Genomic DNA, 26,872 nt, shown 5'->3' on the forward strand with positions numbered 1-26,872 from the left:
TCAGAGTTCTTTGGCGTTTTAAAATGGAAAAAAAATAAAAAAATACAGAAAATATTATAATTACACAGTACATGCATAATTAAAAGGCTAGGTTTTTATTTAAATGGATGGGAAGATATTGTCTATCATTTAGATGTATTGAGATGTAATTTTCTTGGTTGTGCCACTTCGAGGTGTGGAAATTAGCAAGATCCCCAACATTGATTACAGCGGCTTTAATTTATGTAAGGTTCTGAGAAACCGTGCTAATAGAAAATCATTTCCATGTGTCATTCTGGCTGGTTTATTCATTTCGCCATATGTTCACTGCCATGTTATTGGAATTTAGTGATGTTACAACTAATTATTAACACTACTTTTCTTGTAGCATTTTCTGCGTAGCTTCCTCAGTACTACAAACAGAAAGAGACAAAGAAACTGAATTCACATATTTCCTTGGATTTGCATCAGTGATTTAGAAGCCTTTTCAAAACCTGCGACAGACGTGCACTTTAATTAAAAGTGTCCCTCTCCCAGGCCGCAACTCCTGACACACACACACACACACACACACACACACACACACACACACACACACACACACACCGGGCTCTGCATACTCATTCTAAATAAATTTTGCACAGCCATAAACCGTGTGTTGGGATTATCCCTCAGCACCCAACCCTGATCTATTTCTTCATTCACTTACTCCATCGCTTTCTGTGTTCCCAATTTCTTATCGCCTTTCCTTTCTCAGCACCTCTCCTTTCTTGCCCTGTCTCTGTCTCTCTCCTTTGTGCAAATCCTCACTGGTCACTGCATGACATGACACGATAACGCTTATATATCCCAGACACTCCGACGGTCACAGTGTCCTCTCATTGAGCCGGGTGGGTGAGTGTGTGTGTGTGTGTGTGTGTGTGTGTGTGTGTGTGTGTGTGTGTGTGTGTGTGTGTGTGTGTGTGTGTCTGTGTGTGTTTTTGTGTGTGTGTGTGTGTGTGTGTGTGTGTGTGTGTGTGTGTGTGTGTGTGTGTGTGTGTGTGTGTGTGCATGTGTTGAGAGTCTTGGCAATGAGATTGATGGCTAGGACACATGGTTTGGCAGACATTCGGACCCAAGGAGAGCGAGAGGCGCCTCAAACCACTCACCCAGTTCTCCCCGTGCTGCCTCTTCAGCACTTTTCTTCCCAACACACACATGCATGCACACACATCTGCAGGTGCACAAATTTAGTATTGGTCCATGTGTCCAGATTTCTATTGTGCATGTGTGTGTATATATGTCTGTGCACGTACTGTTTGTATGTGTGTAAGAGTAGGCATTTTAAAATGCAACAGGGGAACAAACTGCAATAGCAGGGCTTTTGTTGGAGAGACCCTTGGGGCAGTAGACTCACATGAGTCAGCAGTCAGTCAGATTTACAGCACATTGATTAAATTAACATTCGTTCCGAGACCTGAATATCAACCCATCTGGCCGGTCCAACACTCCCACCCACCACCACACACACACAAACACATTTTCTGTCTTTCTTCATTTCAGCTGCCATCACACTCAGAGCTGCCAAGCCGTCTGCACTGTGCCTGCCCCATCCTTAGGATTGCCAAATTCCCCTAGATAGATAGATAGATAGATAGATAGATAGATAGATAGATAGATAGATAGATAGATAGATAGATAGATAGATAGATAGATAGATAGATAGATAGATAGATAGATAGATAGATAGACAATATACTGGTCAATACTGCAAGCTAATGACTCAAAACAACAAAATATTTGGTAGCGAATAAATACGCAGAAAAACCTATAGCATGAACAGTAAAAATTACTAGTGGTCAACAAAGCTCACTTATACATGTACTTGTACTACTGAATAAATATTACTTTAGTAAAAGTAAAAATACTCCTGTTAAAATATAAATGAAGGATAAGTTTTTCTAAAATGAAAATACCCTTAAAAAGTACACATACTTGAAAGAATGTATTTAAGCACATTTTCACCACATAAAAAAAGTCTCCCTAATTGCGACTTCATTTCTCACTATTCCGACTTTGTTTCTTGGAATTCTGACATTATTTCTTGCGAAACTGAATTTTCTTAAATTTCATTTTTTTTGCCAATTCTGACTTTATTTTTCTCACAATTCAGACTTTTATTTTAGCCAATGGGCAGCATCACCCCTTCTGTAGTGCCATGAAGCTTTACACATTAAAAATAAAATATTATGTAAAAATGAAGTACTAAATGGCTACAATTAATAGCTTGATTTGTAAAACAATGGATTAAATCATAGAGGACTATTTTAGGCATGGTTTCACAAACTGCCGTGTCCCATACCTAAACAGAGTCATTGTATGTATGGCTAAGAATTGGCAGAAATAAGGTCTGAACTGGAAGAAATAAAGTCAGCATTGCGAGAAATAAAGTCCAAATTGCGAGAAATAAAGTTGAAACTGCAAGATATGAAGTCCCAATTAGGCAAACTTTTTTTACCTTTGCCAAAAACAGGCTTCCATAAGAACATTCTTCAGTAGAGCATCAAAATAAAAAATACTATCTCATTGTCCATTAATAGAAGATAGGGCATGACTTTTGACAGAGCACAAGTTAGGTTTAATGTCTAATATTTTTTTTATGTGCATTGCTTTACATTTTAATGGGACCCTGTGGAAAAATACTTTCTATTTCAGGAGACTGGGGCTAATTACTGGAATCTTCTGGTCGATCGAAGCTGACTGGCAACCCTACATATCCTACTACGAATAGCAGAATGGAAAATAAAATTCAAAGTGTTAAAATAAAAATTGAAAAACCTTAAGAAGACAGATGACACAACTGGACGTGTTTTGTAAGTCCACCCTAGAGAGCTAGTTGGAGGTGAGATGATCAAATATCGATTCAGTAGCATAAAAAGCCTGAATCTTTGAGTATAAAAACCTAATCCTAATCCAGACTTGCCTGACCTGTATCTTTTTTTATGATGCGCACCAGGCCAATTAGATATTTTCTGCTCAATTAGTTGGTCCAGGTAACTAAATCAATTGGGTAGAGAAACAACATAGCACTTTTTCTTGTTGTCAGGTTCTCTCACTATTTCTTTCTTTCTTTCTTTCTTTCTCTCTCTCTCTCTCTCTCTCTCTCTCTCTCTCTCGCTTTGTCTCTTTCAGACACACACACACACACACACACACACACACACACACACACACACACACACACACTTAACCTCTCTTTCTCTAATGTGAAAAAAGTAAACATATGCCACCTTTAGCACTGTTCCTAAGGCTGTATTGATTTATGAAAATTTCATCAATTAATGAAATCCCATTCCATGATATCCCACTACAGCATATGAATAGACTTTATTATTACCCAGATATAAAGTATGAGGCGAGAATTGCGATTGGCAAGTGGGTTAAATCGTTCTGGCCTAAACAATCACTCGATGATATGATGAGAGACAGAATTATTATTCTGACTGAAAGCACATTTGAATGGCCAATCAGGTGAATTTAAGATTGAATTATATAACAGCTAGAGAAGACCTAATCCTACGCTCAGATATAAACAATTCATTTAGGAAGATTAATGAAAGCTTTTCAGGTGTCCAAGTCCTCAAAAGGGAAACAAAAGTAGTTTATTTCGAGTTTTCGAAGTGGCACGTTGGTTTTAGGGACAAAAAAATATTTTGCGGTGCAGTGAGAAGCAATTTGAAAATGGATAAGACTTGAGATGTGAAGTCACCCAATGAAAAATAATTTTAAAGGGGACTGAAAATGAAAAGAGAAAAAGAGGACACAGAGACCAATCACCCAATTTAAGGAACTGCTGAATGGTTGAAAGGTTTGGAAAATGTTAGCAAACAGATTTCAGCTAATCCAGTATGAATTTAGGATCAGAGCTTTAGACTCTTGTGACACATCAGAAGATGTGAAGTGAACATTATTTTTATCTATTATCTTTACTGTAAATACACATTATGGACAAAACTATTGGGACGCCTGAATTTTCCAGCTATTTGTGTTTCCCAATCTGTTATCACAATGTTGGATGCACACAAATGATTGAGTCTTTGAATGTGACAGCATTAAATTCTCTTTTCAAAGCATCCTTGAACTAGGAGACCCAAACCTGTTCTAGCATGGCAATGCCCCTGTGCACAAATCAAAGTCCATAAAGATCTGGTTTACATGATTTAGAGTGGAAGATCATTAGAGGCCTGTTATAGAGCTCTGATCTCATCCCTACTGAACACCTTTTGGATGAATTGAAACACTGACTGCACCCCAGACCTCTTCACCTCACCAACATCAGTACTTGACTTTATTAACACCCGTGTGGCTGATGAACAGAAATGTTTACAAACACATTTTAAAATCTAGTGGAACATCTTCCCAAAAATAGTGGAGGGATTTATGAGACTAAATGGGGATTAAATGTGGAATGCAATGTTTAAAAAGCACATATGAATGTTATGGTCAGGTATCTACAAACTTTATTTGTACATATTGTGTGTGTGTGTGTGTGTGTAAGATATATATATATATATATATATATATATATATATATATATATATATATATATATATATATATATATATATATATATATATATAGAGAGAGAGAGAGAGAGAGAGAGAGAGAGAGAGAGAGAGAGAGATAGTTTAATACGCTTTTTCCATGCTTGTCATTAAAATATAATCCTGCTCCCTGTTCCCAAAACTTGATTCCATCCAAGCCCCTTCCCCCTTTCCAGAACTACGATCAAATAACATTTGAGCTGTTGTTTCATTTACAGCACAGACATCACTCAGTATGTCTCCCATGCTGGACTTTTAAATAGATTACATTGTCATGGCTGATTATTGTGATTCTCCTGATTCAGACTGTTTTAATGCTGGATTTGCAAGTTTCTGCAAGCTGAGCGACTAAGCTTCTGCTGCATTCATGCTTAATGCTGTAAACTGTCCACTATATTGCTATTGCAAAAAAACCTATCAAAATCGGGCTGGAACAACACACGTGTCAGAGAATGAGATACTCCAGCAGTGCACCTCCCCCTGATGATGCCTATTGATTTTGATGTCTGTCACAGATGAGCCACTCGGTATGAATCTTCATGGCCGTCCAAGGTGCTGCTCAATGACCCCTAATGCTCACATAACAGTCTAGGGAAATGGATTTCAGATAAACATTATGGCTGTCAATAAAGAGGCTCATCTATGCATTTTGTTTTGTTTCTCAGCCTGGGCCGTTTGGGCCACCAGCTTTGGGCCTAATATGAACACTAACTCAAGGCGATGTTTGTTTATTAAAGATTTATTTTTGCCTTCATGTCTAACCCTATTTGCCCTGGGAAGAGGGGCACAGCTGTAGAGGACCAGGCATGAGTGGTGTGAATATTGACACACGGGGAGACAGCTGCCAAAGGGACATATGTCGAGCACATTCTGAAGAGTGCTCTGATGACATGCAAAGGCTTAGCTAAGCCCCTAGTATGTACTGTCACATCTCAGGGACACCAGGCCAAAGCATGTGCTCCCAAAATGACCCCAGTCACCAGTGCTGCCACTGTCTTCACATTAGAACCACAGAGATGACCATGACAATGTCATGGCCTCTGTCTGATGGAGCCATGTTCCACCACTCAAATAGGCCTGCAGACTTCTGTCATTTATTAAATGTTGACCAAAAAAAAAACTTTTTTATTGACTTTTCCCTCTCATTCATATCTATCTTTTCTAAACACCCATCCACTCTGCTAAGCATCAGCTCTCATACCAGTCTTAAATCTACTGTACTAATCAGGACTCTGCACATAGGCTCGCGCTACTGCTGGCATTCTGGACCAGATCTATTGGGCATTCTGTGCACCTGAACAAATCCCTCACATAATCTATTGCACCAGACATTTTCAGAGGGAATTTCTTTATAGTGGAAGAGTCTCGTCCATCATGCTGCAGCTGATAAGCAAAGTGGGTGTTACCAGGCCAACACTCACCAGAGCCAAGCAAGACAGAGCCTGAATCTCCATCGATCCCCTTGGCTTCACAAATTTATTTATTTTCCATTCAACAAAGAAGTCTTCTCTTCATCTCGTGCAACCAGACACTTTTTCCTTAAGGAAGCCATGCTTAGAATAGATATGCATATGCAAATGTTTTTGCTTAGTATGCACGTGCCATAACGATGCAGTGACTATCAATCAAAGCTTCAGACAGGGCAAAAGTGGTGGAAATGCTTCATTATAGGGGGGAAATGGGGGCTTTACAAACATCACTCTTGTTTTCATGGCAGGTAAAATGCCATGACCAGCACAACCGCTTTGTCAATCACAGTAGCATTCTACTCCATGCATCTATTAGTACACTTCGATGCACATGATTTGTTCCATAGGGTTACTCTCTATTTCTCATCTCTTCCATTCTTGACCTGATTTTAGTCCATTTCTCTTCTCTAACCTGGGTTTGTAATTCATCCAAGACCAGATGCACTGTAATTTGGTTACAGCCATAACAACGTCCAGGACTGTGTCAGCTCTGCCCAATGTCAACAGTCCAGTGCGCTCCTCTGGTTATTGCCTGCGAGGCCCTCCTTCCTGACCCAGGGTGTAATGCAATTAAAAGGCCTAGATTATGGCGAATGAAGAATCTGATTCAATTAGGAGAGAGTTGATGGAGGCCAATGCTCTTCAGAAAGCCTGCACTTTGCCTCTTGTCACTTCCTTTGAGATTGAGGTCAGAGGGAATGAGTAACAAAGACAGAGAGGCAAAAAAATTCCATCATGAGTTATATCTGTTTTAATCAATTTAATTGAAGACCTAGCATGAGAATTAGCTTTTGTGATTTTTTTTTCTCTTTAAGCAGGAGTGCACTGCAGAATTTATATACACACATTTTTATAATAGCTAAAAAGATCCAGAACAGGTTCAAAGGCCAGTGGCTATAAGGGTCAATGGGTACTTCACAAAGTACTTATCAGTGAGGTTCAGGCCCAGATTAATCCAAAGTGTTTTCTTTGATCAGTCAATTCTGGTGAAGTGTGTTGATGACACAGCTCTTAAATTTGGACATCTAAATGTATAGAGATTTCAGATACTTTGTCAGTGCATCCAGGGAAATGCATTGTTCATTCCCTTGACTGGCATTTTCTGCATCTCACATGAGAAGGCAGGATGAAATAAGATGCTGGTAGATGGAAAAAAGAGAAAATCCTTTTACCTGAAGTGGCCTGGAGGCAGAACCTCACAGATGCTCGAAAAAAAAACCTTCTGGTGGAGAGAACCAATGATCATGCAAATTACTTTTGACCTCGGCTTGGTCCAGTTTACACACATATGCATCCACATACAGCTAAATTTAGCTTTTTTTTTTTTACATTTTAATTTGGTTAAAATATCCCATCAGTCATTTGAGGAACCCAGGAAGGTACTTTCCCACCCCCCACCCTCTAAACCACTTTACCTCTCCAGGGTGGTACTGCTGTAATGGCATTTTCACAGTGTGGCCTTGCACTACAGTAGTGTGACCTGAGGGGAAGCAGAGCACCCTGATCCCTTTATGGAACAGAGGAAAGGAAGCTAGTGTGGAGGCCATGCCAATTCAGCTGCCTCACTATTATCAGCCCCTGCTGTTGAGGTGGAAAAGCTTTTCTCATCTCTGTTCACCCAGGGGAATGACTTCTGTGACTGGACTTGAAGACTCAACTGACATTTGTTTCCTCACCAGCTGTATACAATAATATACTCTCTCTCTCTCTCTCTCTCTCTCTCTCTCTCTCTCTCTCTCTCTCTCTCTCTCTCTCCTTACACTCTCTCTTTTTCTCTTTTCTCATTTTCCCCCCTTACTGGGCCACCACATCACAATCAAGCCAGCAGGAACCACCGCTGAATCAGAGCTTACTGGCTTTGCCACCTCGCTCGCCCCTCCCGTCACTCTCGTTCTGTCTCTCTTGGGAGAATAAGGCAAGGAGGTGGAGAAGCTTATGCTGGCAGGCTGACCAAATAAGATAAGGGAGTCAAAGCACATGCTCATCAACAGTCAGAGCCTATCAAATATTCATGGGCCTTGACAGAACCTACTGTAAAATGGCCAATTTGCCTGGTTGTGGCTGGTGCACTAAAATTGGAGGATGGGCTCCAGCCTCCTGAATGTCCAAAGGAAAAGGTAGAGGGAGGAGGCAGCAGGCAGGCTCAGGACCAAGCTAGTATTATCCTTTAGTTTTCATGTGGGTTACTGTGTTCTATGTGACTGGAATGGACAGAGACCATGTGTGTGTGTGTGTGTGTGTGCGTGTGTGTGTGTGTGTGTGTGTGTGTGTGTGTGTGTGCATTGTGGGAGGGGTGTATGGAGCTCTTTGTCCGAGCATTGAAAGGATGAGGTGATTGTGGAGGGAGAGAGAGAGAGAGAGAGAGAGAGAGAGAGAGAGAGAGAGAGAGAGAGAGAGAGAGAAAGAAAAAGTAAAGAGTGAGACAGAGGATTGAGGAACGTGTGACAGAGGGTACAGGAGAAGGATTAGAACAGGGTATGGTCAGTGACAGAAGGCTTTAACAGCATACTGATTTTCCAGGCAGGACTTACAGCCAAAGCCTTGTGACACACAAAAGCATGGGTTTTGTGATAAAACCGTATCAGGACCGCCATGCTCGATTACAACAAGAAATATAAAGGATTCTTTTATAACATGATTTACCAAAAAAAGTGTGTGTGTGTGTGTGTGTGTGTGTGTGTGTGTGTGTGTGTGTGTGTGTGTGTGTGTGTGTGTGTGTGTGTGTGTGTGTGTGTGTTTTTTACTTGTATTTAAATTAAACCAAACGAAATCATACAGGATATGGGGAAATTGGGTCCTAGTGAGTCATAAATCATCTTTAGTTTACAAGTTTTTTCCAAAAGTACAGTCACTGAGCTTGTCCTGAAGTGCATCATTAAAATGGCAAGCAACAAAAGAACTAAATTATAAATGAACCACCCCCATTTATAATTTAGTCATGAAAAATAAGGACTTCTATCTTTTTAAGACACTCCACTCCACTAGGAACAAAGAAGAGTTGACCCAAGCACTTCAAAATACATCAACCACACAGCAAAGAAACATCGATCAGCAATGAAGGTGATGAAAACCATGTGTAATACACTTTAGAAGGAACAGTTGCAGAATAAGGAAAAGCAATGATCTGGAATGCAAACCTCAATTTTTGCTTCCTTAAAAGATGTCTCCTACCTCGAAATATCTCTATAATTTGAATGCACACCAGCCGAAATAATTCTGACGCACAGGAGTTTGTCACTGTAGTAGGCCCAGGAGTGTATATTTGCAATATGTACTGCAATTTAAAATGTTAAACTTCAGTCTTAAGGTTACTTTGCACTCTTGTTTGAGAGATGAGGGGAGAGAATGTATTTAAGTTGATACATTAACTCTTACATTTGTGGCATTTAGCAGACCTTGTCCAGAGTGACGTACAAAAGTGCTTTGAGTTTATATCAATGAATAAATACACTACACTGGTAAGCTACATTACAGACTTAAGATAAATTCGACTAAAAACTGGATTTTTACAAAGCAAACTTGGAAAGTGCTAAATTAAGTGTTTCAGGAAGAGGTAGGTCTTTAACTGTCGCTTAAAGATAGCCAGGGACTCCGCTGTTCGGACATCTAGGACAAAGTTCATTCCACCACCTCGGTGCCAGAACAGAGAAGAGCCTTGAAGTAGACGTACCTCTCATTCTGAGAGAAGGTGGTACCAGTCGAGCAGTGCTGGAGGATCTCAGACAGCGTGGTGCAGTGTGAGGTGTAATGATGTCTCTGAGGTAAGATGGTGCTGGTCCATTTTGGGGCTTGTAGGCAAGCATCAGTGTTTTGAATCTGATACGTGCAGCTACTGGATGCCAGTGAACGGAGCGCAGCAGTGGGGTGGTGTGGGACATTAACAGACTGAAGCAATTCAACAAAGTGTTCATAAAATGAATGCCCATAAAATACCCTCCTGTCTGGCAGCTCAGCACACTGGCTACTGAAAAACTGTAGCTGCACTGGCTGGGGCAGTGAGGGCAAAGTATGGTCAGCATACACACACTGAGTGTGTGTGTTTGTGTGTGTGTGTGTGTGTGTGTGTGTGTGTGTGTGTGTGTGTGTGTGTGTGTGTGTGTGTGACAGGGGCAGCCATAGACACAGTGAAGGCTGGGAAAAATTAGGTCACTCTGATGGAGAGAATAATTGGCAATACCAGAGGAGACATCACACTGTCGCACAAGTGGCGACTCTGCAGGAGATCAGCAGAGGGGGAACTCCAGAGACTAAATGACACACACGCACAGACAGAGAGGTGCTGAATTCTCCCCAGGGTCATACACCACGCACATACAGAGAGAAAGAGAGATACAGAGTGAGATGAGAATGGAAAAAAGGGGGCAGAATAATGACACCGCAGGGGAGCAATGAGCTAGCTGGAAAGAGAGTAAAGAGGTAGAATAGGTCAACAAAACGAGGGAAATTGATATAGACAGAGGAAAGACCAGAGTCAGACATAGGTATCTAGTAAATCCAGATAACTGCTCAGCACAGGCAAAAAAAGAAATAAAAAATAAGGTGAGTGTGAATTAAATTTAAGAGGCTGGACATCTAAATAAAGAGATTCGTTTATAATCTTTAGCCTTATTAAAAAAGACAGAATGTACGCAGAGCACGTGGGGCTCACAAATCGGGGATGTCTGAAAGATTTATATGACATGTTACAGCTTCATTCCCATTAAAGGAAAAACTCACCAAATCAACAGAGATGAATGATTTATGAATGTGGCCTTGTGAGTGTATGTGCGTATGTGTGTGTGTGTGTGTGTGTGTGTGAGGGGGGGGGTTTCTATAAACGCTGGTTGTATTTTTCTTCATGTAGTAAAACGGCATGCCTGAAATGACACTATTTTAAGTATGAACCACTTTTGAATTAAGCAGACACAACGTTCATGTGTGTAATGAACATAATTGCATACCTGTGAGCACTCCATTAGGCACATATCAGTTAGAATCTCTTACATAATGTAAAGATAAATAAAACTCTGACATTTTTGTTTTGTAGATAAAATGATTACTCGAGTGTGCTAAGTGAATCCGCTATACTTCACATTAGATACATAAAAGTATACTTCAGTAACAGAATAAATATCCATCAAAAAGTCTTTATTTCACCGTATCACTGCTGAACTATCCATTACCCGTGAATGTTTGCGTGGGCTTTTGTGTGCCCGTCACACCTACATCCGCTTTATAGCAGCCTGGCCAGCATTAATTAAGGTATTGAGAGAGTGTCATTAACATGGTAATAACTTAACGGGGTAAATGACTGTGCGGCAAATGGCTGCGCCTCATTACCCTCATATTTCATTGCTTAACAAACATGTAATTGAGTGCATATGCATTTGCCTATTGATGGGCCCATTTGCAGTTTCCCAGAAAGCTGGTCTCCACTCTCCAGGCTGACAGAGTGGGAACAAAACGACAGTGGGCAAACACCAGCAGGCTACTCATCAAGCCGCAAATCGCACTTTAGAAGAAATTTCCTTTCAACCCAAATCCATCGTTATCTAATTTTATCCCAGCATTGAATTCTGAGCATGTATTGCATGTTTGAAGTGAGCAAACATATAATTACGCCATATTATGTGCCAAGGTTTCATTGGTCGTTTTTTCCCCCCATGCTAATTGTCTGCAAACTGAGCTGTGAATTGTGCGGCAGAGCTGCCAAATGGCCCTATGGCCCTGGCAGATATTGCCCATTTAAAAGCACATCTCTGTGCATGCAGGGACCAGGCCCAGTGCATTTGGACCTAGCACAGCACCTTCACTGTTTATTTGGCCGCCATTATCTTTTATTTGCAGGCTGATGCCTTCTCTTGGCGAGACTGTCACAGCCCGTAATTTAGTGTTGCATGGTCTGTGAGGGAATGAAAGCCCCGAATCAGGATAGAGTCATCATATATAGACACATGTAATCCATGCTGGATTAAATCATTAATATAATACAGTAAATTATGCATAATTAGATGTGTGGGATGCACCTCATTACACACTTTGTCAATTTGTATGACAATGTTGAGTGCACGGTTATTTGATGCTGTTACAGGATCTTTAGACTGAAAAGAAATAATACCCAGTGAATGAGTGTGTGAATGTGTGTATGGTGTCCTGTGATGGACCGGTGTACTATCAAGGGAGTACTTCCGTCTCTCAGCCAGCGTTCCCTGTGTCTGACCTGGTTAAAGCGATTACTAAAGATTGAATGAATAAGTGAATGAATGAATGACCATCAGCTGTTATTCCAACATAAACAATGAGCATGAAACTAAATAGAAACACATTACTTAGATTGAACAAATCATGTGTACTGAGTAAACGCAAGTACTGATCTAAATAGCGGGACATATTTAAAAAAATAATGAGCAGACGAGAGATGTTTTACTGTCATATAGTCAGATATGAAGCATTTGGGACAGTCAAACACCATGTGCTATGAGTGTAAGTGTAAGGATGCTGCATTTTTGCATGTACAACATCCTAAGTAACTGATGGTCAAGGTCATGGTGATGTAAATTAGGTATGTTAGTGGGGTCCCTGGTGGTCTAGTGGTTAGGATGCGGCGCTCTCACCGATGCGGCCCGGGTTCGATCCCCGGTCAGGGAACCAACCCCAGCCACTCTTAGTGCCGGTCCCAAGCCCGGATAAATGGGGAGGGTTGCGTTAGGAAGGGAATCCAGTGTAAAAACATGTGCCAAATCAAACATGCGGATTGTCCGCTGTGGCGACCCCTAATGGGAGAAGCCGAAAGAAAGTTTAGTATGCATATATTTTGGTTAATAGAAACTACTGTAAATTCATTCTTTCCAGGGATATATTTTTTTTTTTTGCATGGAGGGGTATGTTATACCAGTACAGTTATGGATATTGAAACCCTAAATTGGTACAGATATTGGAGCATTAATCAGATACAAAAATACAGAGGTACCTCATCACATCACTAATAAACAGATATAAATTGAGTGTGCAGGAAACAATCCAAACACATAAAGACTCTGGTTTTATTCTCAACAGACTAAATCTCTTCTTTTGCAATGCACAAATGACTATCAAAATGATGGCACTTGACATGTTATTACACCTAAATGTAAGATGTTAAGATAAAGAGACAGCTGGAATGAAAGAAAAAAAAAACTAAAGCCCAACAGCTAGTGAAAGTGAGATTGTTTGTTATAGAGCAAGAGAGACACAGAGAGAAACATGTGTGAAATTCAGGTCAGGCAGAGATTGTGGTGATAAGTAAAACCTGAAGAGGTCGTAATGCTGAGTGAAAAGTGAAACAGTACATGCTTGCAGCAGCAGGAGTAGCAGCAGAGAGAGTGAGCCCTCGGAGACCTGGCACTGCTGAGCAGAGCTGCTTGTTGCCTAGCGGCCCCAGCCAGTTGCCTGGGAGACATGTATCTGAGGGGTGTGTGTGTGTTTGTGTGTATGTGTGTGTGGTTGGGGGGGGGGGCATAGTGCTGGTGATAATGCCGCTCCAATGACTGCCAAAAGCCTGAATTAGAGCAACATTGTAGCCAAGAGCCAGTCACTGAGAAAGGTCATGAAGAAAACGTCCCAAATCAGACGCAGAGGACGAAGCGACCTCTATGTTTGCTCCCCAAGCACAATGGAGGACAATTGCTTTTAACGGCGTGATTTTTGGTCAGCCATGTGTGTTTAACCCTTCTGAATGAGGTAGACACAAGGAAGAATGGCTCGAAATGTCAGCTGTTAATAGAGGGGATGAAATAGTTCTGGTCACCATGAAAAGGTCAACGAAAAAAAAGAAATATTCTGAAACAAGAAAATGGGCTGGTTAGAGCTGATTTAAAGATCTTGTATAATCACTCTCTAAGAGTATCTTCCGAGAAATAAGGAGGTGACATTTATTATGCGGTAATTGAATTAGAGATTTAATTGAAGCACCTAACAGTTATTGGTGTTATAATATTAGGAATAAGGTTTCGAATCATAAAGCGTGATTGATGAGCTCCTAAATATATGCCTTAACTGAGATTCGTTCTTAATGATGTTATAACTTTGCACAATTTGTAATAGGAATACTAATAGGTTAGCAGGGGCTTATACGAAAATCATGATCAAGCCCTTGATGGAGAGCATATAAAGTTTAAAAGCATTTTATTGCATTGTGGTGCATTTGCAGTGTTCTAATTTTCCTTAAATGATGTGAGTGTACATGTCAGGGATTCACCCTGCCACGCCCCCCTCTGTAGCTGTCAGGGATTCACCCTGCCACGCCCCCGTCTGTAGCTGTCAGAGATTCACCCTGCCACGCCCCCCTCGATAGCAGTCACGCTGCTTCCCAAGATTACCGACAGCTGTGGCTCATGAAAGATCAGACTACATAAACTCACGTTCTTGAGTCACAGGCTGTCGGTCGTTATATTGTCAAGCTGGACAATCGCGTGGCTGCTCGACCGCCGGCTGTATATGCGAATTCCACTTCCGACTTGGATTACTCATTGCCGAAGGCTTTATGGATTATGCTTGGGACATTCGAACTCATAGCGGACAACGCGTATCGAGCGGATGTCTTTGTTTGTTGTTTTCAACGGCTTATGAGTGTTTTTGTGTTGTACGGTTGTTGAAATAAAAGGACAATGATCGGACTATATCGGCTTCCGCGTCTGCAGCCTGACAGAACGACCGACCTATACCGAACGCGGATTCGCCATTCCGCGATTCCGACCGCAACGGATCGGCAGCTGAACCCGGCTTCGGATTTCCTCCGGAAGCTCAGTGCCGCTTCTCGTGGTTCAGATCCACAGAAGCCGGATCATGAGAGCGCGGCTGCGCCACGCCCCTCAGAGAGCGCGAGGGATTACCGGCTCGTTACTCGGGGAAAAAAGACGAATTGGGCGGATTTCTGCAAGGCATCGGCGAGTATGTGGCTGTTAACATTTCCCGGTTTCCTTCCGAACGAGCCAAGATTGCCCTCTGTATTTCCCTCCTGTCTGGAGAAGTTCTTGCCAAAGCCAGCTCACTATGGAGCGCCAAAGGGGGCAAATTCGGCTCACTCGCCGAATTCAGCGGGCTGCTTCTGGGGAAGTTGGGGATAGAGGTGGTGGATCTCCACTACAGTCCCCTTGAGGAGGAAGGTGCTCCATTCCAAGGTTCTCAAGAGCACGCGGCTCCGTGCCGGATCTCCCATGAGCCTGCAGCTCAGCCCCAATGTTTTGATGAGAGGGTTGCTTCATCTCAGGGTCTCTACCAGCGTGCTGCTGTGTTCCGGGGTTCTCGTGGACGCACCACACCATCTCCGAGCGTCGGCGAGCACACCATGCCGTCACAGAGCTTCTACAGGCGTGCCGCTCTGTTCCGAGGTTCCCGTGGGCGTGCCACGCCGCCACAGTGTCTCCAGGAGCGTGCTTTCCCGCCACAGAGTCTTCACGAGAGCGCCGCGCCGCCACAGAGTCTCCAGGAGCATGCTTTCCCGCCACAGAGTCGTCACGAGAGCGCCGCGCCGCCACAGAGTCTCCAGGAGCATGCTTTCCCGCCACAGAGTCGTCACGAGAGCGCCGCGCCGCCACAGAGTCTCCAGGAGCATGCTTTCCCGCCACAGAGTCTTCACGAGAGCGCCGCGCCGCCACAGAGTCTCCAGGAGCATGCTTTCCCGCCACAGAGTCGTCACGAGAGCGCCGCGCCGCCACAGAGTCTCCAGGAGCATGCTTTCCCGCCACAGAGTCGTCACGAGAGCGCCGCGCCGCCACAGAGTCTCCAGGAGCATGCTTTCCCGCCACAGAGTCGTCACGAGAGCGCCGCGCCGACACCTCCGGTCACAGAAGGCGAAGTGACTCCTCCGAGTCCCTCTCCAGACGACGCCACATCCCAGAGCCCCTTCCAAGGCGACATCTCGCCCACGGAAAGCTCGGCTCCGCCCCAGGACCTCCAAGAGAGCTCCGCCCAGCTCCAGGTCCCTCCAGAGAGCTCCGCCCAGCTCCAGGTCCCTCCAGAGAGCTCCGCCCAGCTCCAGGTCCCTCAAGAGTGCTCCGCCCAGCTCCAGGCTCCTCAAGAGGGCACGACTCCGCTCCAGGCTCCTCCCGAGAGCTCGTCTCCGCTCCAGGCTCCTCCCGAGAGCTCGTCTCCGCTCCAGGCTCCTCCCGAGAGCTCGTCTCCGCTCCAGGCTCCTCCCGAGAGCTCGTCTCCGCTCCAGGCTCCTCCCGAGAGCTCGTCTTCGCTTCAGTGTCCCAAAGAGAGCTCCACTGATGTCGTGGACCTACAGGCGAGCCCTTCTTCGCTCGTGGTTCTCCAGGCAGGCTTAACCTCATTTCCAGGCTGCTCAGTAGGCTCCGATCTGCTCCTAAGGGTCCCAAGGAGCGCCCCTACGCCCAGGGGTTTCCCTGTGCACTCACCCCAGCTCCAGGACTGCGAAAGGGAGGTTGAACCGCTGCCCCCGGGTTCCACCGACGGCGACGGCTCACCCCACAGTCCCGCAGAAGGCGACGGCTCGTCTCCAGCGCCCGCAGAAGGCGACGGCTCGTCTCCAGCGCCCGCAGAAGGCGACGGCTCGTCTCCAGCGCCCGCAGAAGGCGACGGATCGTCTCCGGGCTCCGCAGAAGGCGACGGATCGCCCCCGGGCTCCGCAGAAGGCGACGTCTCGCCCCCGGGCTCCGCAGAAGGCGACGGATCGCCCCCGGGCTCCGCAGAAGGCGACGTCTCGCCCCCGGGCTCCGCAGAAGGCGACGTCTCGCCCCCGGGCTCCGCAGAAGGCGACGTCTCGCCCCCGGGCTCCGCAGAAGGCGACGTCTCGCCCCCGGGCTCCGCAGAAGGCGACGTCTCGCCCCCGGGCTCCGCAGAAGGCGACGTCTCGCCCCCGGGCTCCGCAGAAGGCGACGTCTCGCCCCCGGGCTCCGCAGAAGGCGACGTCTCGCCCCCGGGCTCCGCAGAAGGCGACGTCTCGCCCCCGGGGTCCTCTTCAGGGCGAAGGATCGCATCCAAGCTCCACGCAGGGCGAAGGATCGCATCCAAGCTCCACGCAGGGCGAAGGATCGCATCCAAGCTCCACGCAGGGCGAAGGATCGCATCCAAGCTCCACGCAGGGCGAAGGATCGCATCCAAGCTCCACGCAGGGCGAAGGATCGCATCCAAGCTCCACAGAGGGCGACTTCTCGCCCCCAGGTCCTCTTCAGGACGACGGATCGCCCACAGGATCCCCGCATGGCGACGTCGGTCCTCCAGGTCCCTCTGACGGCGACGTCGGTCCTCCAGGTCCCTCTGACGGCGACGTCGGTCCTCCAGGTCCCTCTGACGGCGACGTCGGTCCTCCAGGTCCCTCAGAGGGTGGTACGACGTTCCTAGTCTCCGCCCGGGACGTCCTCCACTCCCCGGTCATTGTCATGGTTGGCGTCCAGTTCCGGTTCCCCGCCATGGAGGTCGCTCTGGCTCCAATCCCCGCCAGGGGCTTTACTCAGCCTCCCATCAGCACCGAGGGCATGGCTCCATTCCGGATCCTCCTGCAAGGTGTTGTTCCATTCCGGCTCTCCGCAGAGAATGCTCACCAGGCCTCCGTTGCTCCCAGGCGTCTAAGGAGGCCTTCCTCGGAGTGCCCTGGCCCGCCTGGCATAGGTGGGTTTTGGGGCGTCAGGTGTCGCCCCTGGAGGGGGGGGGGTACTGTCAGGGATTCACCCTGCCACGCCCCCGTCTGTAGCTGTCAGGGATTCACCCTGCCACGCCCCCGTCTGTAGCTGTCAGAGATTCACCCTGCCACGCCCCCCTCGATAGCAGTCACGCTGCTTCCCAAGATTACCGACAGCTGTGGCTCATGAAAGATCAGACTACATAAACTCACGTTCTTGAGTCACAGGCTGTCGGTCGTTATATTGTCAAGCTGGACAATCGCGTGGCTGCTCGACCGCCGGCTGTATATGCAAATTCCACTTCCGACTTGGATTACTCATTGCCAAAGGCTTTATGGATTATGCTTGGGACATTCGAACTCAAAGCGGACAACGCGTATCGAGCGGATGTCTTTGTTTGTTGTTTTCAACGGCTTATGAGTGTTTTTGTGTTGTACGGTTGTTAAAATAAAAGGACAATGATCGGACTATATCGGCTTCCGCGTCTGCAGCCTGACAGTACAAGAGAATTTTTTAAGAAAAAGAGAGTGAAACTTTTTGTTGCAAACAGAATGCAAAAGAAAAGTGTGATATAATGTTTGCACATAAATCTATACGTACAGCATAGAGGCAAGGTAGAAATTAGATAATAGCAACATCAGTGTAGAAATTGATCCACGCTTTCTTCTTTAATCAATATCACATTTATGATACGATTTGGGGTCACCATAAAGTGTACATTATGGCCCGGGTGATTATTGGCTCGAGATTCTTAGCAGCGACAACGGTGGTCCAGCCAGACTCGATCAGTAATGTTTGTTCCTATTCCTTATAGCCGAGTGTAAACCTGATTAAAGTCATTATTTTGGTTGTAAACCACCACACCTGAGTGTTCTCTGTATTGATTGCCTGCTGAATGAAAGTTTGCTTTAACACCCACAGGGCTGCAGAAACTAGAACCACTACGATCTCGCAAACACACACACTCACACACTTCCACACTCTTTCATCTCTTCTACTCCGGTCTTTTACTTAAGTAGCAGAGCAGTCCAAAAAAAATCCAAAGCTGCCTATCTGCTGTTATTCACCAGGGTGACTTAAAAGATAACACAACTCTTTTTGCATGGTTCAGTGCTGTAGCACTCTCTGTGATCCAACCAAGCTCCAAGTTTTCACAGGCAATTAGCGAGAGGCAGTTTGACGGCCTGTTCTCATCAATTAGCAGGCTCTGCTTTAGGACTGCAAAAAGGCTTTTGTTTCTGAATGTGGGGTTTGGGTGCTCTCGCTTGCCTCTTCCTCCAAAACTGTAGTAGATGTGCGAAAACGACGAGAGGAGCCGTGCTGAGGAGAACCCAGTGGGAGGGACAGCAAACAAGCTGCCAGAACCACTAGGGGTCCACAGTAAAGCCTGCCCTAATATTAGCCCATGAGTCACATCTCTGAAGCCACACACCCTGCTTCAGCAACACACTTAAATTGGCCTCCCATTTTATTTATTTTTTCTTGAGGTAAAAACGCCGGTTACATGAGTGGTTCAGCACCTCTTTTTAACTGCCCTGTGATGCTGGGCATCTTTTACCAGGACTCAATACTCACACTGTCGCCACTGAAGATTGACAGAAGTTTGACACCGATTTGAGATCTGATGATTTCAGCTGCCCTGCTTTTTTGAAAACAGTTTACAAATTAATATGAACAGTCTTGATTTTTCTTGATCTTAACTCTATTTCCCAACATTTAATTTAACAAGGTTCCTAATTATCTAGTCATGACAGGAGCTCCATCGTACTCCACTAACCGTTAAATAAACTTCAGCACTGCTGTGGGTAGTGCCATTTCCCCAGTTGAGTAAAAAAAAAACTTCAGATCATCTAAAAAAAAAAAAATCCACTAGCACGGTAGACACACCATCAGCAGTAAATTGGACTCCATGAAGATCAGTGAACAAATTTCAACAGCTCAGTGCCGAGCCCTTTCCAAGCGTGACATTTTTAAGATGGTACCAATGAGTCGCCTGCCAGACTAAAGACTACTGCCAGCAGATGGGTGATGTCAGTGGCAATGAGCGTAAAGTATTCAAGGAGAAATCATGGTTCTCTCTTGGCTCCAGCACTCCGGCACCCCCACGTGTCCCCAGCCCAGTCCTGAGGGGAAAAAAACAGGGGCTGCATTAGCAACAGGCACAGCAAGCCTGACCCAGTGTGGCGCCACCGGTCTGCCAGCCTAACAAGGTCCCCCAGGTCGTAAAACACATGGGGTGTGGAAATGATGGTGTGTGGTGGGGGTGTCGCACATAGGAGGGTATACTGCCTTTAAAACACCTCTAACTGTAAATCTGATTTATAGTAAATGCAAGCAGGAACAATATTGTAGAGTGTTTGCACACTCTATTTAGTTTTTTGTTGTTCAGAGGATTTTAAAGAGAGAATCAATGTCTAGTTGGTCTCTTTATTTTATTTTTAAATACAAAAATGTACAATTAGATGAAATCCTTAAGAACGCCAGTTTTCAATACTCCAAACTCAAAATACATTTAAAAAACCCCATTATCATTCAATTACAGAAATTTGCTTTAAAGCAGAACATATATTTAAAAATTACATTTAAAAAGCTTTCTATCTTTTTCTATTTATCAAGCTACATATGATACTCTTGAAATACTAGTGATCCTGACCCCTTCTGCTCTCCAGACCTGCCTGATCTATCCTGATGCCCTGCTTAAGGATGAAGATTCTTCAATTAAAAACTTAAAAACTGATCCTTCCTCTGAGGATGGCTCCACATGAACTGCCTAAAGACACATGAGATTACTGTAGATAGTACAAGTCAGAAACAATGGCCTTGGACTGCAACTGATACAACTAGTTTTGCACTTAATGCTCCATTAGTGAACAGTTCCCAGTGAACAGTGAAAGACTTCATTATGAATCTCAAGATATCTGTATAACACTTTATCCAGTGTTACCAAGATGAGGATGGGTTTCCCTTTTAAATCTAGAACCTCTCAAGGTACTGTATGTTCTGCATATCATCTCAGGGTATTTTTTCTTGCCTCTGTCACCTCTAGCTTGTTCATTAGAAATAAACATTCTTAATCTATTTATTTCTGTAAATCTACTTTGTGACAATGTGCATGGTAAAAGTACTATACAAAAAGATAATTGAACTGAATTAAAGTTAGAAATTTATTTGAAAAGCAAACCAAAGAAAAAAACCTTATGCACAAGCATAATAAAGTGTTGAGCCATCACAAGTCACCTGAATAGCTTCAGTGCATCTTGCAATTGATCTCACAAGTCTCTGGAATTATTCATTCACTTGGCAATTTTGATGATGTTAGAGAGCACTATTGCATCTAATACATCACTCCAAAATCTCCCATAAGTAGTCAATTGTGCAGAGAGCTGTGCAGTGAAGGTCATAGCACATCATTTACATTATATTTAACCTTATCAAACTATTTCTTGATCTCTTGTGCGATGTCATTGGGGCGGAGTCATCCTGAAATATACCACTTCTATCAGGATAGCAACTTTTCATTATAAGATAAAGTTGTTTAATGAGAAGATAGATTTTTTTTCTCTTTTCTGTTGTTACCTGAGTTTATTTCAAAATCATATCTAAATGTGCAGTAGAATATCTTGATAAAGTGTAGTTTAATGTTGGAAGGTTTGTTTGCTGTTGGTTGTCTTTATGCGGCCTTTGTTCTGCGTAGATGTGTATATGGGTTTTTTTTCCCCCAAATATTCCAAATCCAATATAACAGTACATTTCCGCAGTATAAATAAGGGCAAGTAAGGGTTATAAGGGTTAATACAAATATACAACTAACACTGTAGACAATCAGTTCAGTCTGTTTGTTGTAACAGGGACATATTTCAAGCGAATGAAAAAAAAAGAAAGAAAATAAAACCCCTAAAGCTAGCATTTTACACAAGAAACCACAGCCTTAAATTTTACATGGGCTCACCTTGTCACCCACACAGACCTATGGAGGGTATGAGCAAATGTCAACTGCTCATAAAAGGACTGGAAAATGGCCATTGCAATAAAAATGACAATGAATACAGACCCCATTTGCTGGTCACTGTCTGGAAAAGGTCAAGAGCCATTTAAAAAGCCTGGAAACACACAGGAACCTAGCGCATGCAATAAATATTAGTGACCAGAGCCGATCTGATATGGCCGGATGGGCAAATGTCATTACAGTTGTCAGGCGCAGTAAGGCCTGCTAGTATAATATGGTATTTATATATAAACCCCTCAGGGTTGCCATAGAATAGACATTAAGTTACAATTTTTTTCAAGGATAATCATAGAGCTCAGAAGTCTTCTTTTTATACTGCAAACTTTTCACTGATTTTTGATTGTGCTGGTGTTAAAAGGCTATTATGCTCTGAGGCATAATAGATCTAAAGGGTAAGGTAATATGAATACCAGGTTTATCGGTACTGGTCCTGTCTTTACTGCTCCAATCCATCTAATTTCAAACCAGACCATCATGCTCACCTTTCTCATACTGTGCTCCTTTGTTAGGCGAATCAAAAAGTTCTGCTTCATTAGAAACTGAAGGTTACTTGTTGGTAATGAGAGCCCCAATTAGGAGAAACAGAGCGTCAGCCTCAGTGGAATTGCCACTTACACAAACAGTAAATCACCTTGTTGAAACCTTGCCAGTTGTTCTGCAGTGGGAAACAAGAGAGAAAGCAACAGAGAGAGAGAGGATAGGACAATATGTTTCTGAGTTTGCATTAATATGGTTTTGGTTCTGCACTGCAACAAGGTTAGGTTCTTATATAATTATTGTTCCACTGAAATGTATGCATATATATTTTGGAAATCTTAATTTTATAGCACTTTTAACAATGGACATGGTCTCAAAACAGCTTTACACAGATAATGCAGTACATCTGACACTTCCATTCACATGTGGTTCTTCCCCAAACAGTTTTCACAAAGCTGGAGGCACACAATTGCACAGGATGTCTTTGAATACAGTAAAATTCAATTTTCCATGCACTATAAAACCCAAATCTGTTCCAGCATGCCAATGCCCCTGTGCTCAAAGCGAGCTCCGTGAAGTGAACCCATGTTTACATGGGTTGGAGAGAAGATCTTGAGTGGCGTGCTATACAGCTCTGACCTCAACCCTATTGGACACATTTTGGATGAATCACTGACTGCACACCAGGCCTCCTTACCCTACATCAGTACCTGAATTTAATAAAACCCTTGTGGCTGAATGAGCACAAATCTCCCCAAGCCTTTTTTTTCCACAAGAAAGAAAGATATTATAACAGCAAACTGGGAATAAATGCAGAATGAGCTGTTCAAAAATATACATACGAATCTTATCTTGAGGTCTTGTTGATATAGTGTATTTAACATAAAGCAATATTACACCGTTTTGTAACTGTTTTCTAACAGTACCTTGGTGAGTTTCCCAGTTTAGTCATATATAAGAGTCAAATATGATCAATAATAAGAGCCAGGCGGCCTCTGTCTATCTGAGAAGAGGTAGAGCAGATTTAAGGAGACAAAGCATGAAATGAAGTGAACTGGGCTGTGACAGAGAGGATGTGGGATAAATTCACTCATTCGCCTTTCTTTTTTCATTTCTCTTTCTGGTAGTGTAACCTGACCTCAAGTTCACAAATCATACTTAACTGAGCATCACATTTCTGACAACTTCTGGAATTAAATTTGCCAAATAGTCAACCTTTTTGATTTAAATGTTTTGTTATTTAGACTCTAATTGTATACATGTAGTTGTATATGCATCCTTCACTCATCTACGCTTTACACTTCCCACACACCCATTAAAATCTCCATTATGTGATAGCGTCACTAATGCTGCTCTACCTGCTCTTTTACGTTTCAATTCAGTCTTAATCTTAACCTCAGGTAATATTTCTGTTTCAATATTGTTTTCTTTTATTGTCGAGTAGTCATGTTGCCAACAACTCAAACTCGTTCGATGAGATATTATACCGCAAACCACGTAACATGCAAAATCTGAATCTGAATTTTTGTTTGTTGAACACATTTAGAACATAAAGTGATTATGTATCAAATGTAATGATGACTGCATGAAAAAAAAAAGATCGCAGAACCTCCCGTTTTATTGATCCACAGCTGCCAACAATCTCAGGTCGGCTGTGACTAATGACTCGCCCAAGTATAACCTAATAGTTTCATTTTCAGTGATTAGACATTTATAAATGACCTCCGCAAGCAGTCGCTAAATAGTGCCCAATAGAAAACCTCATAAATATTGGCCTATAGAAGTCTCATAAATTACCAGATAACGGAGTTTCAGATATCCGCACGGCATATTGCACAGCATGGCAAGCAATCTGTTATGGAACTGGAGCAAAAACACTACACATATGTTTATAGTAACCTAATCTCATGGCACATCAGTTTGATTGACCATAATTTATAGATTAGATGGCCCTCTTTTGACAGTAAAAAGGTTGAGTGGATGTGGATATATGGATATCAGCTGAAGAGTAACCTCTCTGGGACTATCAAACCCGCAGTCCTTGACTTTCACATTATAATGATATGTTAGATTTGGTACTTGTGTGCCATAAGACTTCATGTGCACTATTACTGAATGTATTGAATTATTGAACTGAAGTGGTATTGGATATGATTACCTACAAAAATAATGTACTTTTGATCTCCACAAATCTATTTAGACTTTTTTTAAATCCAATCACCATGTTAGTAGATCCTACCTATTCCAGCTGTCTAATTAATTCCTTTTATACTGATATATAAAGAGGAAAAATAATGAGAGGAGAATGATGAATAGAGTGAATACAGACTGGATCAGATGACACTGGGGTCTGAGCTTTAGGCAGTCCCTCCCTTCATTTTTACACGCACACATACTGCCGCAGTCCAGACAACCAGCAGCATGAAATTACACACATCATTATTTTACATCTCTGGGTCAGTGTCAGGGAGAGCTGCCCTCTCTGATTACTCCTCCTCACTCTTTGGGTGTATATCCTAGTTATTTTCATCTATATAGGAACTTCTCCCTTGTCCCTTCCATTGAAACGCATATTTACAATAGGTCACCAAGTCTAAGCTGCTACCTCTCCTTCTCCCTACCTGTATTCTCACTCGCTCTCCTTTCCACTCCCTCATGTCTGTCCTTGTCAAATCCAGAACTTCCATTTCATCATCTTGGAATCACAAAATATTTTCGAATGTCTTTTCTTTCTACCGACAGGACAGCTCCCTAGAAAAATGTAGTAGGGTGACAAAAATATAGATATCTAGATGGCTTTATTTTAATAGCAATCATTATACAAATGTATTAGTTGAGTATTTCGCTATCGTTTATAAACAACATGCTGAGTGTCCAAGCTGGCTTTCTATAACTGATTCAAGAAAAACAGAAGTACCCGTCCAGTTAGCTGGTTATCGTGTCCATATTATGTTGCTCATAACAATAAACTGTCTGCAACTGCAGTAAAAAATATTTATTGTTGAATAACTGACTTATTTGTAGATCTGAGCATCAGTATATAGACTGTGGTCATTACATTTTCATTACCGCCATTAAAAAGGAAATCATAAACATTTACGCACTGATTAACCTGTTTGTTTATATACAAATGCAAAATACTCAGTAGCTAGTAAGTGCAAGCAACAGTAAGAAAAACACTACATAGGAAAATAACATTCATTCCCTACATTCCCCGTCAAAGAATTGTTATGTCTGCTGGGTAAATGTTTACTTGATCCGACCTCATCCACAGCTAAAAAACAATCAGAGCTTTTTTGATGTCACCCATATATTGGTAGCAAGGTTTAAAAAAATCGGAAATGTTATGGCTAAACCGTTGACTTTGGTACCACTGCTTACTATATTGCATCTCTATCCCCCTCCAAACCACCAATAAAGGATGAGCCTAAAAGCCAGAAGGAGCATAAGAGAAATAACACCTTCAACAGAGAGAACGAAAAGAGGGCGGTTGGTCATCCAGGCTGGCAGCACCACATTATAAGAATACCTTCGCTCCTCAACAGCCTTTCTGTCAGCAAGTGCCCAAACCACCCCATAAAACCATTCAGCTGAGGAGAAATAAACCAACATTGGATGCAGCAAAAACAAGGTGTCAAGGGAAATGGTTTCATCAAGTTCAGCTCGTAAAAGATAGATTTACAGACACGTCATAAAGGGGGTAGGGTTTGTTCGTCCTGGCAACACTCCCCTTCATAGTGTGTGGATCGTCAGCACTGACCACTGCGTCTATTTACACCATCATGGGAGATGTAGTCAAGGCCAGAGCCGTAACTCATGTGGCCAGGTGGAGAGAAAATAGGGGCTAATCCAGTAAAATAGATATCGAATGCAGTTCAAGAGCAAAGAATACAGGCACAGTGATGGGTGAGTCTCATAAAACTCCCCGATAAATTTGTTACCCTCAGCTTTTGGTTTCTATTACCCTCTAACACCCCCCGCTTAAATCCATCCCTTTCTCTTTCTTCCTTCACCTTACCTGCAATCTCCTAGTCTCACTGCTCTAATTCTTCAGAATACTGACCTCAGAGAAAGCTGATGACCACGAGCAGGATTCTGTCACCACCCCACTGCTATCATCCTCATCACACTCCAGCAGGACAGACACAATTGTGCCACATGGCGCCTGCATCTTTCGTGTGACGGGTCACTTTCAATCCAGCCACAGACTGTTTGAGCCGCAACCCCATAAATACGTCCTTCGGCCCTGACCGTTGCGCCTTATCAATCATGTTTTCATTCAGCCACAAGGTCAACAAGAGCGATAACCCTCTTTGGAGAGAAAAAGTGTCTATAAGACACTCGGAATCTGTCAAAATACATGACAAAATGTAAATATACATGCAGAATAGAGTAGTGGTGGGTCATTTTTCTCAGTAATTACTCACATACTTCTCCATATTTCATGCTAATTAAGAACACTAGAACATTAGCAGATAAAACTGATTCTAGAGTTTAAAGTATAAACAATATTTTTCAAGATATAATTCAATCTTTCAGTATTATTTTAAAAATACAAATATATTCATTACCATTTTAATTCTCAAACCTGAACGGTGAGAAGCTGTTCATTCATAACTGTTCTGAGGTTTATATTCTATTATAAATATCGTGTTCATTTATTCAACAATCACATCCAAAGTGATTTACAAAAGAATTGAGATGGAACACAATACATACACTGATCAGGCATAACATTATGACATTATAACATTATG

At 43.1% G+C, this 26,872-nt stretch overlaps 1 long non-coding RNA gene across 1 annotated transcript in view; it reads right to left on the reverse strand.

Moving 5' to 3' along the window:
- Positions 1-235: 235 nt before the first annotated feature.
- Positions 236-26,872, reverse strand: part of LOC310723795 — a 78,370-nt gene continuing 51,733 nt past the window's right edge. Inside the window, exon 3 of the long non-coding RNA XR_014532775.1 lies at positions 236-1,592. This is a non-coding gene — a long non-coding RNA (uncharacterized lncRNA). The remainder of the gene's footprint in view (positions 1,593-26,872) is intronic.

Source organism: Silurus aristotelis (genome assembly GCF_946808225.1).
Source record: "Silurus aristotelis genome assembly, chromosome: 3".
Lineage (NCBI taxonomy): Eukaryota > Metazoa > Chordata > Actinopteri > Siluriformes > Siluridae > Silurus > Silurus aristotelis.